Here is a 12062-nt window from a genome sequence, read left to right on the forward strand (position 1 = left end):
AAGGTTGGAGTAGCAATTTTTTTTTTTTTTAGCTTGGGTGTGTTAGAAGAATTGTAAAGAAAATAAGATTATATTGTCTGTTTTTTCTCTATATTATGGCTAGTTCTTAGCTGGATTTGTTCACATGATCATTCTTATGATCACAAAATTTCCTGTGGAAGAAGTACATGGTAGAGCACTGGAGCATTGATGTACCACTAAATGTGCAAGGCCCAGGAAAGTACAGGGTTCCAGGAAAGGGTGGCTGGGAGTGTTTGTGGAGCACAGGCTGAGGTTTCATAATTGTTTGTTTTGCTTTGAGACTTGTTGCAGACAGACATCTCACAAAGTAAAACAGCAGCTTCATCTGAAACCTTGTAAATATTAGCTGACCTTCTAAAAATAAAATATGATTGGTGCATATCCCATGAAGTGAGCATACCTTATTCTTTTTCCAGAAAGCATATTCTGAGAGAATAAGCAAGGAACAGGGAGAGAAGGAAGTGGTGCGTGTGTGTGGAATTTAATGAGGTCGGTTGCTTTTGACCTGGTTAAATACTTGCTCAACTTTATCTCCTACAAAGGAGGACAAGCTTGGCCTCTGTGGTCATAAATTGCCCTTAGGATTTGCACACTGACAAGGCTGTTTTATGCAAATAACTTTTTTGCCCTTGCTAGCTATTATGATCAGCAGTGTAATCTGCAAATATGTCATGGGATCACACCTACAGCGTGTGTGCAGATATGTAAGAAATTTGAGTGTATGCTAGTGACTGTTGGTATGCAAAACACAGGCAGATGAGTCAAATTTCAAGAATTAACCAAAGCCTTGATCAAGAAGTGTTGTGGGACAGACAATTGATCTGCAAAGGGCCACAGTGACTTCAGGCTCTGGCAGATAGAGCCTGAAGATAGAGCTCTAGGAGCTCGCTTCACCACCCTGTGTCCCTGCACTCAGCTCTGCAAGACCTGATGCCCCACTGCTTTGCTTGGATTCATCTTTATTTCTCAGCTGTGCTGGTGGATCTGAGCATTTGCCAGGGAGAGCATAACTCTTTGTGATCTGCTTCTCCCCTGATAAGTTACAAAACCACTGCTTTGAGTATGCTTTGTGGATTGTTAACAGCTGGAGCAAGCTTGCATTGCTTCATTGGGCAAATAATTGCTTTAGTTTAGCTGGACTCACCACAGTTTGCATCTGCCACAGAAAAGGCGCGTGTTCTTGTTCTGAAATCTATTTTGTGTACTTCACGTATCACAGATCTGTCTGAACACTGATGTGTGCCACACCTGTTTCTTAACTTAAGACCAATGAATGTGTTTTGCTGTTCATAAAAACCAGCATTTCCCTCAGATGAAAGCTTGTGTCTACTGATGCCAATGAGAGCCACCTGCGTATGTCTAACAACATAATTTAGTCACTGGTAATACGTGACAAAAAGAGAAAAAGAACAGGAATTACCGTACTCCAGATGGAATAAAACCAGAAAAGCACTGCCAATGAGACAGCTGACCCTGTATGATGAAATTAACTTTTCTTCCATTCGGTGAATGGTGTAACATAGTCATTTGCCAGGTCCTTCTGTACATTGCTGCTTCTGCTTCATCTACATCAAGCGCTGCAGAGAGTCACAGCAGAGTTTTAAAGAATTCCAATTTTCATCTCTTTTCTTACAGCAGGAACTTATTCTTTTAAATATAGTAATTAAAACAGGTAAGGAATAGCTTGAGCATGAAGTTGATGTTGTGATATTTCAGTATCACAAATGGTTTAATATAAGCCGCATGTGTAAGTTTAAAAAAAAAAAAAAAAAAAAAAGGAAGAAAGCAACCTTGAAAAAGTTAAGTCAAAATCTGGCTGCTTTGCCATCTCATAGCACATGTAAACAAGTCTCAGCGTTAGTGTTCTCTCCACAGTACAAGTAAAGTGGCCATTTCTATTAGCAAGGAATTTACCACTTCTCGCACCATGGTTTAATGTTGCAGATAACTTAATTCTCAACAAAACTGCTGTGCCTGATTTTGCAATTGATTGGTTCCATTGACTCCAAGCAGTGTACTTGTGAAGTAAAATGCTATGTTGAAGAGCTTACAGAATCAACTCCTCTAAATTACTGGTAAATAGGAATCAGAGCAATGTTCAGAACACAGAGCTCATATTAAATAACTTTTTTTTTTTTTTTTTTATCAATTAATAGTTTAACTATAAAAACAAACCTTAGTTCACCAGTCCTTGTGGTACAAAGAGATGTGATGGCTTACGAATGTGGACCTTTGATTTGAAATAGCAAATAGCAAATGAAATGATTGTCTTGTTTATTTTTTTTTTTTTTGTCTAAACCAAAGTGGATAAGTGTTTAGGGGAGCTCATCTTAGTCTGATGCACTTTCATGTGTAATACTGGTGTCTGACTCTGTTATCCTCTGAAGCTGCTTGTTATTGTGGCTGGAATGATCTTTATTGCACCCTTTATACTGACAAGGACAAATTCTGAAATAGGATTTTAAAACAAATGGTTAAAAAACCTTAACTTTATACACAGTGACTGTTTTACAATTTTTAAAATAGCTTTGTATTACCCTGAATAACAGGCTTCACTGTTTTAAAAAAAAAAAAAAAAAAAAAGATCCTGCGTAGTGGAAATGTAACCAAGGTTAATTGTAGCGGGGTCATGGCAACTGTAATGAACCACAGTGTTTATGATGCTAAAAATGTCCCTTTCAGAAGATAAATATAATCCATGAATGTTTTATAATGATTTTGCAAGGAAGATCATAATCACCAGGATGGCTTGATGCTGGGGTTTCAGTACTGCCTCAGGGTTCCTGTTCTGTACTCACTCAATGAGCACAGAGGAAAGGAGAGGGATGTATCCTTGTGAGCCTCTCTTGCCCACAAGTAAGGGGACCTCCTTATATGTCCACTTGTTGAACAAGCGGCATGTACAGTGGCTTGTTTTGCTTGGTTAACTCTCGGATGGAGCGTATGCTGCGGTGTCTGAATGATGCACAAGAACTGGTAGGGCAGAAGCGTGAGGCAGTGATTTGATTTGCTACTGTACAGGTTTTGCACTGGCTTGAAGTGGCAAATGACACCAGTTACATGCTTGGGTAAAGACTGACTGCTGCTGAAGGGTGGTCTTTTTCCTTCTAGCTATGTTTCTACTGTTGATTTTGTGTTGTGCTACATTTACATGGCTGCAAGAATAATCAGATTAATTAGCTAATCTAATGGAAGAGTGACCTGGTCAGTGATCTGCAGCAAACTGACCTGTTTTACTGCATGTGTCTACACTTAGTACTTTGCCTGCAATAACCTACACTTCAGTTGGCTTAAGGGGGTTGTGAACCCACTTTTAAAGGCAGCTTGCATCCCGTTTCTGTATTTATTCTGAGATGCAGTGGTTTTTGGCTTTGCAGGTCATACCTGCACCTAAATATAGGTGACAGCTTTTGGTCTGTAGGTGCTCAAGAGCCGTTGCTGCTTGGTCCCCCTCATTTTGTAAGAGCCACATCGTCTCAGTGAGTGGTTGATAGCACCTGGGTAACTGGTGCATGGTGTATCATCAACATATGTTCTAATAAATTTGTGATCTTAGCTACTTCTTATTTAAACCACATATGATGCACTAAAAACAGATGGCAGCATTGGTAATGAAGTCCTTTCTATTTTGTCGCCTTTCCATCCTTTCTGTATCTTCTGTCAGACTGTCAAGTCTGTGGGTTCCCAGGTGTTGCTTCTAGTAAATTGCTATTAACTGTTGTTGAAGAGATCTACACTCAGTGCTGTTGGATCTTTGCAGTTTAGTGACTTGTTAACCTGACAGAATTTAACATTTTATTCACCCTTTTTTTTTTTTCTTTTCTGAGCTTGTCCCTGTGATTCTGAGGTGAAAGGTACAGTTTAAAGAGCAGATGATATGAATGTTGGAGGCTTTTTTCTAACTTTGTGGGCTATGTAGTAAGAAACAAAACCCTTCATTTAAGCTGAAAAATAAAAATAATTGAGAATGCCTAACAACAGAGGTTACAGATAAATGGGGTGTGTATGTGCATGAGCTGAAGGAGTATAATAAAATCCATGAGTAATGTCTGTCTGAAATACATAATATATCAAGAGCAAGAAAAATGGGTATGTTTGAGCTTAGAAATGAAGAGCTTAAATTTTGATATTTTTATGAAATTCAGCTTTATGTAGAGGTGTAGGCTTTAGATATTAAAACACTGTTTTACAAAATGTCAATGTATGGTCTTTGGAGTTGGACCTTGCTGAAGACTTACCTTGAGGAATACAGACAAAACAGTGATGCTGTGACGCTAGCTGTTTGGGCTGAAACTAGGCATAACAAAATGATTTTCTACCAGTTCATAAAAAGTTATGGCACAAAGGGCTGAATACAAAGATTAGTTGCCAAGTAGTTTTTGGATGAGCAGAATTGACCAGGTGAATTTCTTGGGAAGCAAACTGAAGAACATTTGGAAGAGAAGTCAAGTTTGTTCTTCAGGTACAGGTCTGAGCCAGTACAGTTATAGCACAAATGAAGATAATGACTTCTGATCTGCCGTTTTTTCCAAATTTCTTGTACTTCTGTGGGGGCATGGGTCAGCATTTTTTTCAGGGCTATGGGTTACTTTAATTGATGTCCTGTATAGTAGTTGTCTATTATAGTCTTGTATATGGTCTCTTGGTATGTAACACCTGTTATATCAATATACATGTATATGCCCAGAAGATGGAAAATCCTCTTCTGAAATTTTATATTCAGGTGAACAAAAAATCTTTATCAAGAAAGTGGTAGACAGAAGAAGAAATTTATGTCTTATGGTTGTGAAATACAGCTTGCTCAAAAAACAGGGATTTCTTAAAGGGATTTCTTAAAGCTAATGGGTGAGATTAAATGGATGCTGATTAAAAATAATGCTAAAAGAAGAAAAACTCAGGAGAGAATGGGAGAAAATTGTTCAAGAGGTTCTGGATCTCTCTTGTTCTGTGAATAGAAAATCAATGGCAAGTGCACTCAGGGTGTTAACATATTTCAGTTTCTCTTTGGTGGAAAAACGGTGCCTTGCAACTCCTGGGGATTTTTTATTTATTTATTTTCTCCCATGGAAGTAATCTTGACAAATCAGAAGCTCTTTAAACTCATTACTGAAGTGCTAAGGGTGTGTGGAATGAAGTAAATAAGTGTTTTATTAAGCAAAGAATCAAGACTAAGAAAGGCAGTGATCAGGGTGCTAGAGTACAAAGAGGAATCATGTAATAGTCAAACTCAGTGTCAAGAACTTAATGATTCTTGTTATTATTTTGAAGATTAATTGAAATTGCTCACTTCCAAATTTAAACTTTATGAAATGGTAACTAAAATATGGCTATTTCAGTCTCCGGAATTGAAATGTTAAAATAAATATTCATGACCTTATTAAGAATGATTGAGTGAAAAGCGAGTTGTACTCCCATTTAAAAAAAAAAAAGTTACTTTCAGATTTCTGGTAACTGAGGAGCAAATGATCTAGAATACTTGCATGTTCGTGAGCTAACATATGAGCTAACATAACTGTGGTATTTATTATTCTTCAATAAATAGCCAAATCACAAAGAAAATTGAATATTTAATTCTTAGCCATTTACAAAATGATGGGAGAAAAATGGCCTAGACAGTTTCAGTTTAACTTAAATATGCCAGTGCTGTAATGCTGCCAGTAGTGTGTGGTTCTCCCTACATTGTAACATTCCCTACGTCTCTCCCACTTTCCTTCAAGAAAACCACACCACAACAACAAACTGAAACAGGCGAAAAATAAAAATAAATCGATAGGTATTTCTACAGACTAAAAAATTCCATGTTCATAAATTTTATATCTAGAATAGGGAGCTGAGTATTTATACAAATTTATACTAAGTATAAATTTGTCAGACTGAAACACAACGGAACTCAAAATTATTTTGCCTAATAGGATTGCCACTTACATGCGAAAACAAACACCAACAATATAAACTATATCAGGTTTTTAATGTAGCTAGATACAGTTGAAAGCAGATGAGATTCTTAAACTAGGAGAGGGAATTTAGAAGCTTATAACTGATGCTTGGGAAATATTTTTAGAATATTTTATAAGTATGATAATTATGAAGTCTGTTCTATAGATTACTAGGGAAAATTAAACTATTTGAAAATAAGTCTTAAGGTACTTCTTTTCTAGGAACTATAGATAATAAATGATAATATAAAATGACACTGAGGTATCTCAAAGTGATAAAGATAAGGATGAAGTAAAGAAATTCTTAAATGTGAAATATATTTTATATATATATATATAAATGTATGTCTTAGGGATAAAAGTAAATAAAGGAAAATATAAATCTAACTGTGGTACCGGTAGTATTGTCAATAATAATTCAGTTAGATGAATGTCTTAAATATTTGCTTTGGAAAAGGGCCAATTTATGTAGTTAACAGCTAATCAATTATTTACCAGTTTCCTAGTAGACTGTATCTGTTCTTATTCTTTGAGTTCCAGCAAGATATTTGGACTGAATTTCTTGCATCTATTTTAAAACTTACCTGGATAGGTCATCTGTAATATTGATATGTCATAAATCTTGATATGTTATGGGAATTCTAGAAGAAGGCCAATTGTGTTGTAAAAAATAATTAAGAAGCACGATGAGTGAATGAATGCCTGACTCAATACTTGTGACTTAAATGTAAAGAGGTAATATAATTATTTCTAATCAATACAATTCTGTTTTTAATAAAAACAGTTAAGCTATCTTTGTATTTTTAATCGAATTCCAAGCGTATCTGAATGTGCTTTGTTTGAACTTCTATAAATTGGAAGGCTCTTACTCACTTGTTAATCCCAGATGAGATTTGCGTAATCCAAAATGCACGGAGATCAGCAGTAAATGTGATTCATAATTATTTCAAAGCTGAGGCATGCAAGGTATGCAGAGGTATGTCTGAATCCTCTTCAGATACCCTAGGTGCTTATCTGAGACTGGGATTCACAGCATATGCTACTTTTGTGACTTTAGGTCTAAAAGAGCCCTTTGATTTCAGGGATTCACTGGTTCTTCTAGTGGGAGCAAAAGTTGGGTCAAGTGTTCAGCTCTTCATGGGGCTTCCTGTCTGGGGTCGTGTGCTGGTGCAGCTCTGATGGTACTTTTGGTGCAAGTTAAAATGGTGGTAGCTCAGGTGACTGTGTATTACATGTATTATGGCAGAAAAAACATCACTAGGCTGTTGGAAGCCTTTTTAGGATGTTGCTGTCACACTTCAAATGCAATATTACAGAGGTAATACTACATGTTGATTCCATCGGAAATGCTTGGTCATTTCAAAATGTCATTGCAAGTGTATTTTTGCTATAACCTATTGGGTCTCAGTTCCTGGTCCCATGCTCATTAATATGATTATTAGCCTGAGGAAAGCTGGAAAGTATTCAAGATCTCTGGAGACAGAGAAACATGGGCAGATTCTAAGAATTAAGTGAAGGTAACGATGTTCTTAAGAATGGGAGATACAGTTTCTAAGTTTAAAAATATGTATAATTAAGCATTTTCATTTTAAATTGTGACCTGGAGTGGCTTAAAAATTTGAGTTGAAAGAGACTAATATTAGGTGATGTTGAAACTAAGTCAAAGATACTGCCTAAGCAGAAAACGAAAAGGAGGAGGGAGGAAAACAATCACCAAGAAATGTTTTCAAATGAGATTGGGAGTGCCTTTAAGGGTGGAAGACCCTTAAATGTATAAATGCTTCCACCAGACAACAGGAGAGAAGTGATGAAGCAGCTGTGAAGAATATGGTGAAAGACTATCTGGGACCACTTACAGAGAAATATTGTGACACAGATAGTATTTTCCATGTGGTATTATTGAAGCATCTGTTGCTTCTGATGATTTTTGCTGTTTGTTTAAACTTCTAGTGTTAGGGCAGTTGTTGCATCTTACTTTAATCTTCATTTCTCTTTAATGTGCAGTTCTGTTCTTAAATGAGTGGAGGTAAAAACCCCAGGATTTAAGTTTTCATTCTTGCATGCTACGGGTAGCTTAAGCCTCACTTTCTTCCTCTGAATGAGGAGCTGTGAGGGTTTTTCTGTAGGAGATAGAGTTGAGTTCTGAAAAGTGCTTTGAGATTGTTAAAGGAAGAGTCTTTCTGGATCTTAATTAGTATTATAATGATGAAAGAGAAGCAAATACAATCTTTGAGATGTTTCAGCATCGCATATTCTATGAACTTAATTTCTGAAGAGGAGGATCAAGGGAAAAATCCATCTTTTACTGTGTCTTGCTGTCTTAAAACTTCATTAAAGACATGCACATAGTCCATCAATAATGAGATTCTCCATCTCCATAAGCTTCCTTGTCTATTCATTTTTCTTTCCCACCTGCACTCACAATGGTGGCTGTTTGCTCCCACATACATTCAACAATGCATCATTTGTAAGCTGGCCCTCATTCATTTCATTCCTGCTTGAAAGGCCTGACAGAAAGCCCTGTGAAAAGCCTTTCAATGCAAATGCCAGTTTAATGACTTGGTTCATTCAGCAGTGGGGAATCTGAGATAACTTGACTTCTCCTCACTGCAAATACAAGAAAATGTTTTCATAAAGCCTTGGACGTGTCATGCTTTTTAACAAGACGCCTTCAGTTTGCAAACAAACTGATGGTTTTAACTTTTAGTTAAATAAAATCTCAGCATTTTTCTGCGACGTCAACCTCCCACACCTCTCTCTGTGTATGAGGAGGAGGAGGGTACACCCCTCACTCTGCTGCCTCCAAAATGCATCTGCTTTTGAAAGCTTTGATTTGCTTCATTTCCTCAGCAGAGCGGCAGTTCCCCTTGAGGATAAACCCTTGTTTGATTGGGTCTTTCTGAACATGTTTGAATATCAAATTATTGGGAAATTACAAGTGCAGTTGCACTTATTAAAGCCAAAGGACAAACATGTTTAGTCTGTTTCAACAGCCCGTGTTGCAGTTTGTTTCTGGGATACATGTTCTTCTTAAACTAATTCTTTCATTTCTAAATTATTTGTTTACTGAATTTTCTCACAGAAGGATGAAATCAAATTTATGATAATAAAATAATGACACTCTCTTGTAAGCCTTTGGGTATTCAGTACAGAATTTGAAGATACTGGTTGTAACCTTGATGTTGTAAAATAAATGAATGAATTTATTTTCTGTTCAAGTCCACAAACCCAACTGACAATTATTAGGAAGCTGTGAGGAACTGACCGGGGATAGAACCAACAGGGTTTACACAGACTATGATAAAATTTTATTGAAATTAAACTTGACAGAGAAATTAAGAGAACGACTTTGTTTTATGTGGGTTGTCTGGCCAGGATTTTGAATGCAATGGTGGGATGGCTTTTCTGTGACCGTCTTCTGTGAAGCAAGCTCAAAAATTTATTCTTTCAAGTTTCCTCACCGTTCTGTGTTGCACAAATAATTCCACTCCAATATTTATATTCAGTTGCCAGATCCACTTGCAGTCGTGTCTTACTACTGCAAACAGTATTAAAGTATTTTGAATGGTGTTATCTTCTATTTTTAATTTATTTTTAATAGACCAATGCTCAGGGTTTGATGGATGCTCTTTAGTGAGTAATAAAGTATGCCAGACATGGAAAATTCTTTGTTTTTCCAAACATAGATTATTTTACTATTTCTAGTGTATACATACAGAATAAAACTAACAAAGGAAACTTACTGAGTGTACCGTTCTTCTACTCGATCACAGGAGCTAAAGTAACAGCAACAGCGGCCGGACTCAACATTTTCTTGTCTCTGCTGCCCTCCATGAGGTGCAAGCCTCTTGTGCTGAAGCTGACTGCTTAGAAATCAGATTGGAAAAGTAGGATGTAAAACTCTATACTCTGGAAAGAAGGATGAAAAAAGGGAATAAAGTTACCTATGTGTTACAAAGTCCTATTTCACTGTCTGGCAACTTACTCCCTGTTAACAGTTGTTAAAATCAAAGGTTGTTATTTTAGTTGGTGTTCCTCTAGGAATCATTCAGCTAGGAATATTTCTTAACATCATAACATGTAGTTAAGTAATTAAGCTTTTTATCTTCATAGTGCTCCACAGATATCTAGAAGAACACTTGTAAGGTGATGTTTGGTTACATACCCCGTCTTGCAGACAGGATCACTGAGCTGAGGAGGTGAAGCCATTAGCCTAAAGCTCCTGCAGGAGCTGGTTTGGAACCAGTACAAGTTCTGCAGCTGTGACCAGAGAAGTAGGCCTGAGAGCGTTTGGTTTTAAAAGGGGGTGTGGAGGGGTTGAAGGTCCCCCCCCCCCCCCCCTTCCATATGTAAAGATTTCAAAACAACCCCCATTCAGGTATGCACTCCTCTGTCTCTTGTGGAAGATCCAAATATGAACTTTTTGAATGAGCTGTTATACTATTTTAAACCTTTAAAACTTAGTATGCAATGACATATCAGCTCAATTACCCTTGACCTTGTTAATTCTATTTTGTGCTGTAGTAACTTTGTAAGGATAAATTATGAAGCATGTACCACCATAAATACTCATGGATCATATTGTATTTTTATGTTGTACTGTCTGCCCTTGACACATGAAAGCAAATGAAAAATGAAACCTTGTATATCCTCTACTACTTCAAAAAAAAAAAAAAAAGTTTAGGTAATAACATTCATATGATTAATAGCAGAACCATTTTACAAAATCTTATAAGAGAAAAAAAGTACTGATATTAAAAGCAACAGCGTATGTTAATTATTCTTTGAGTCAAAATCTAGGCATTCCGATATGAACACATCCTTTTTTATGATCACATATAGTTTCACTTTTTTTCCATGGGACCGAAGTAGGCTTCATGTGACATACGTTAACAAGTGAGCTGATTCTTGCATGCTGTTTTTATCATTTTTTTTAATCTAGTCTAATTTGCATTATTAGATTATGAGTACTTGCAAAAAGCCCCTGATTTCTCTAACACGAATTATACTACAATTTGTGGAAGAAGAGAAATATTTGTTTTCTACCTCAAATACTCCGTTGCATCAACACCCAAGTTTGTGCTGTATGACTTGTGAAAATAGCAGGAAAGCTGGACACAGTGGTGGGACCACAAATGCTGACTATTAGGCTTGTAACTTCATCTTGGTGTTGAATGCAGCCTGTCTCTGGGGCAGACTGCAGAGATCCTTTGAGTGGAAGGGAAGGATGACCCCTGTGCCTGAGCTATTGCTGATATGAAGTGTAATGGATCTGTGCACCTGAAGTAATGCTGATCTTTCCTAACGCACGTCTCATAATTTGGATGGCCAGCAGGTTGCTGTGAGGACAAGTATAACATAAGCACTTTTCAGCTTCCTTCTTGCTGTTTCTGAGGAAAGACACTGTATTGGCAGTTTGTCTCAGACTACGTGGCTCTAGGTGTCTCTGCACGCCTGAGAAAGGAGTATATATGAAAACAAAAACTGAGCAGGAAGACTGGATTTTTCCTTGTTTGGTACAAACGAGAAATGCCTAGGGTGGGTGTCACTGTCCTTGCTTTTTGTTCCTGGAACATCTGCTACTAAGAGCAAAACAGGTTTGTATATTAATCTAAATGAAATTATAACATAGCTCTAAGATTGACTATTTTAAAATCCTGAAGAATGGGATAATAAAGATTTAAACAAGATTTCATTCTGTGGTTATTATTTCTATCAGTTAATTTTTAAGTGAAAAGTGTTCTTGATTCTGATAATACCTAGCTCTGAAACACTTGGCATTTTCAGTTGTTTGTGCTTAACTGAAACAATATACTGTGGTATACTGTATTTTAGAAATAGAAACCTACAGAGTGCATTTTTATTATTGCAAAGGAGGATTTTTCAAATAATGGATTTCAGTTTGGACCACAAGTAGATTTTTTGCTAGACTTCACCAGTATCTCAGATGCTCAGTTCCTGTGTGAGAGCCCATATTTTCCTGGCTTTTTAGGGTACAGGTAGCATTCATTCTTCAATTTACATGTTGTGAAGAAGACATACCAACACCAGAAGACATAGTGAAGGTTTGTTGCCTCCTTTAAGTGGTCCTTGGCAAAAATAAAA

General features: G+C 36.8%; 1 protein-coding gene across 17 annotated transcripts in view; it reads left to right on the top strand.

Moving 5' to 3' along the window:
* LRRC4C (leucine rich repeat containing 4C) overlaps window positions 1–12062 on the top strand; it is a 510287-nt gene that overhangs the window by 64703 nt on the left and 433522 nt on the right. For 2 of the 17 annotated variants that reach the window (XR_014693265.1, XR_014693273.1), the window contains exon 3: window positions 9731–9921. The exons of 13 other annotated variants lie outside the window; for them this stretch is intronic. The gene's annotated coding sequence lies outside the window, so the exon portion shown is untranslated. Of the gene's footprint in view, window positions 1–9730; window positions 9922–10070; window positions 11648–12062 lie in introns of those variants that run through there. 2 more of the 17 variants (XR_014693271.1, XR_014693272.1) reach the window with 2 other exon arrangements.

Source organism: Aythya ferina (genome assembly GCF_964211825.1).
Source record: "Aythya ferina genome assembly, chromosome: 5".
Taxonomy (NCBI): Eukaryota; Metazoa; Chordata; class Aves; order Anseriformes; family Anatidae; genus Aythya; species Aythya ferina.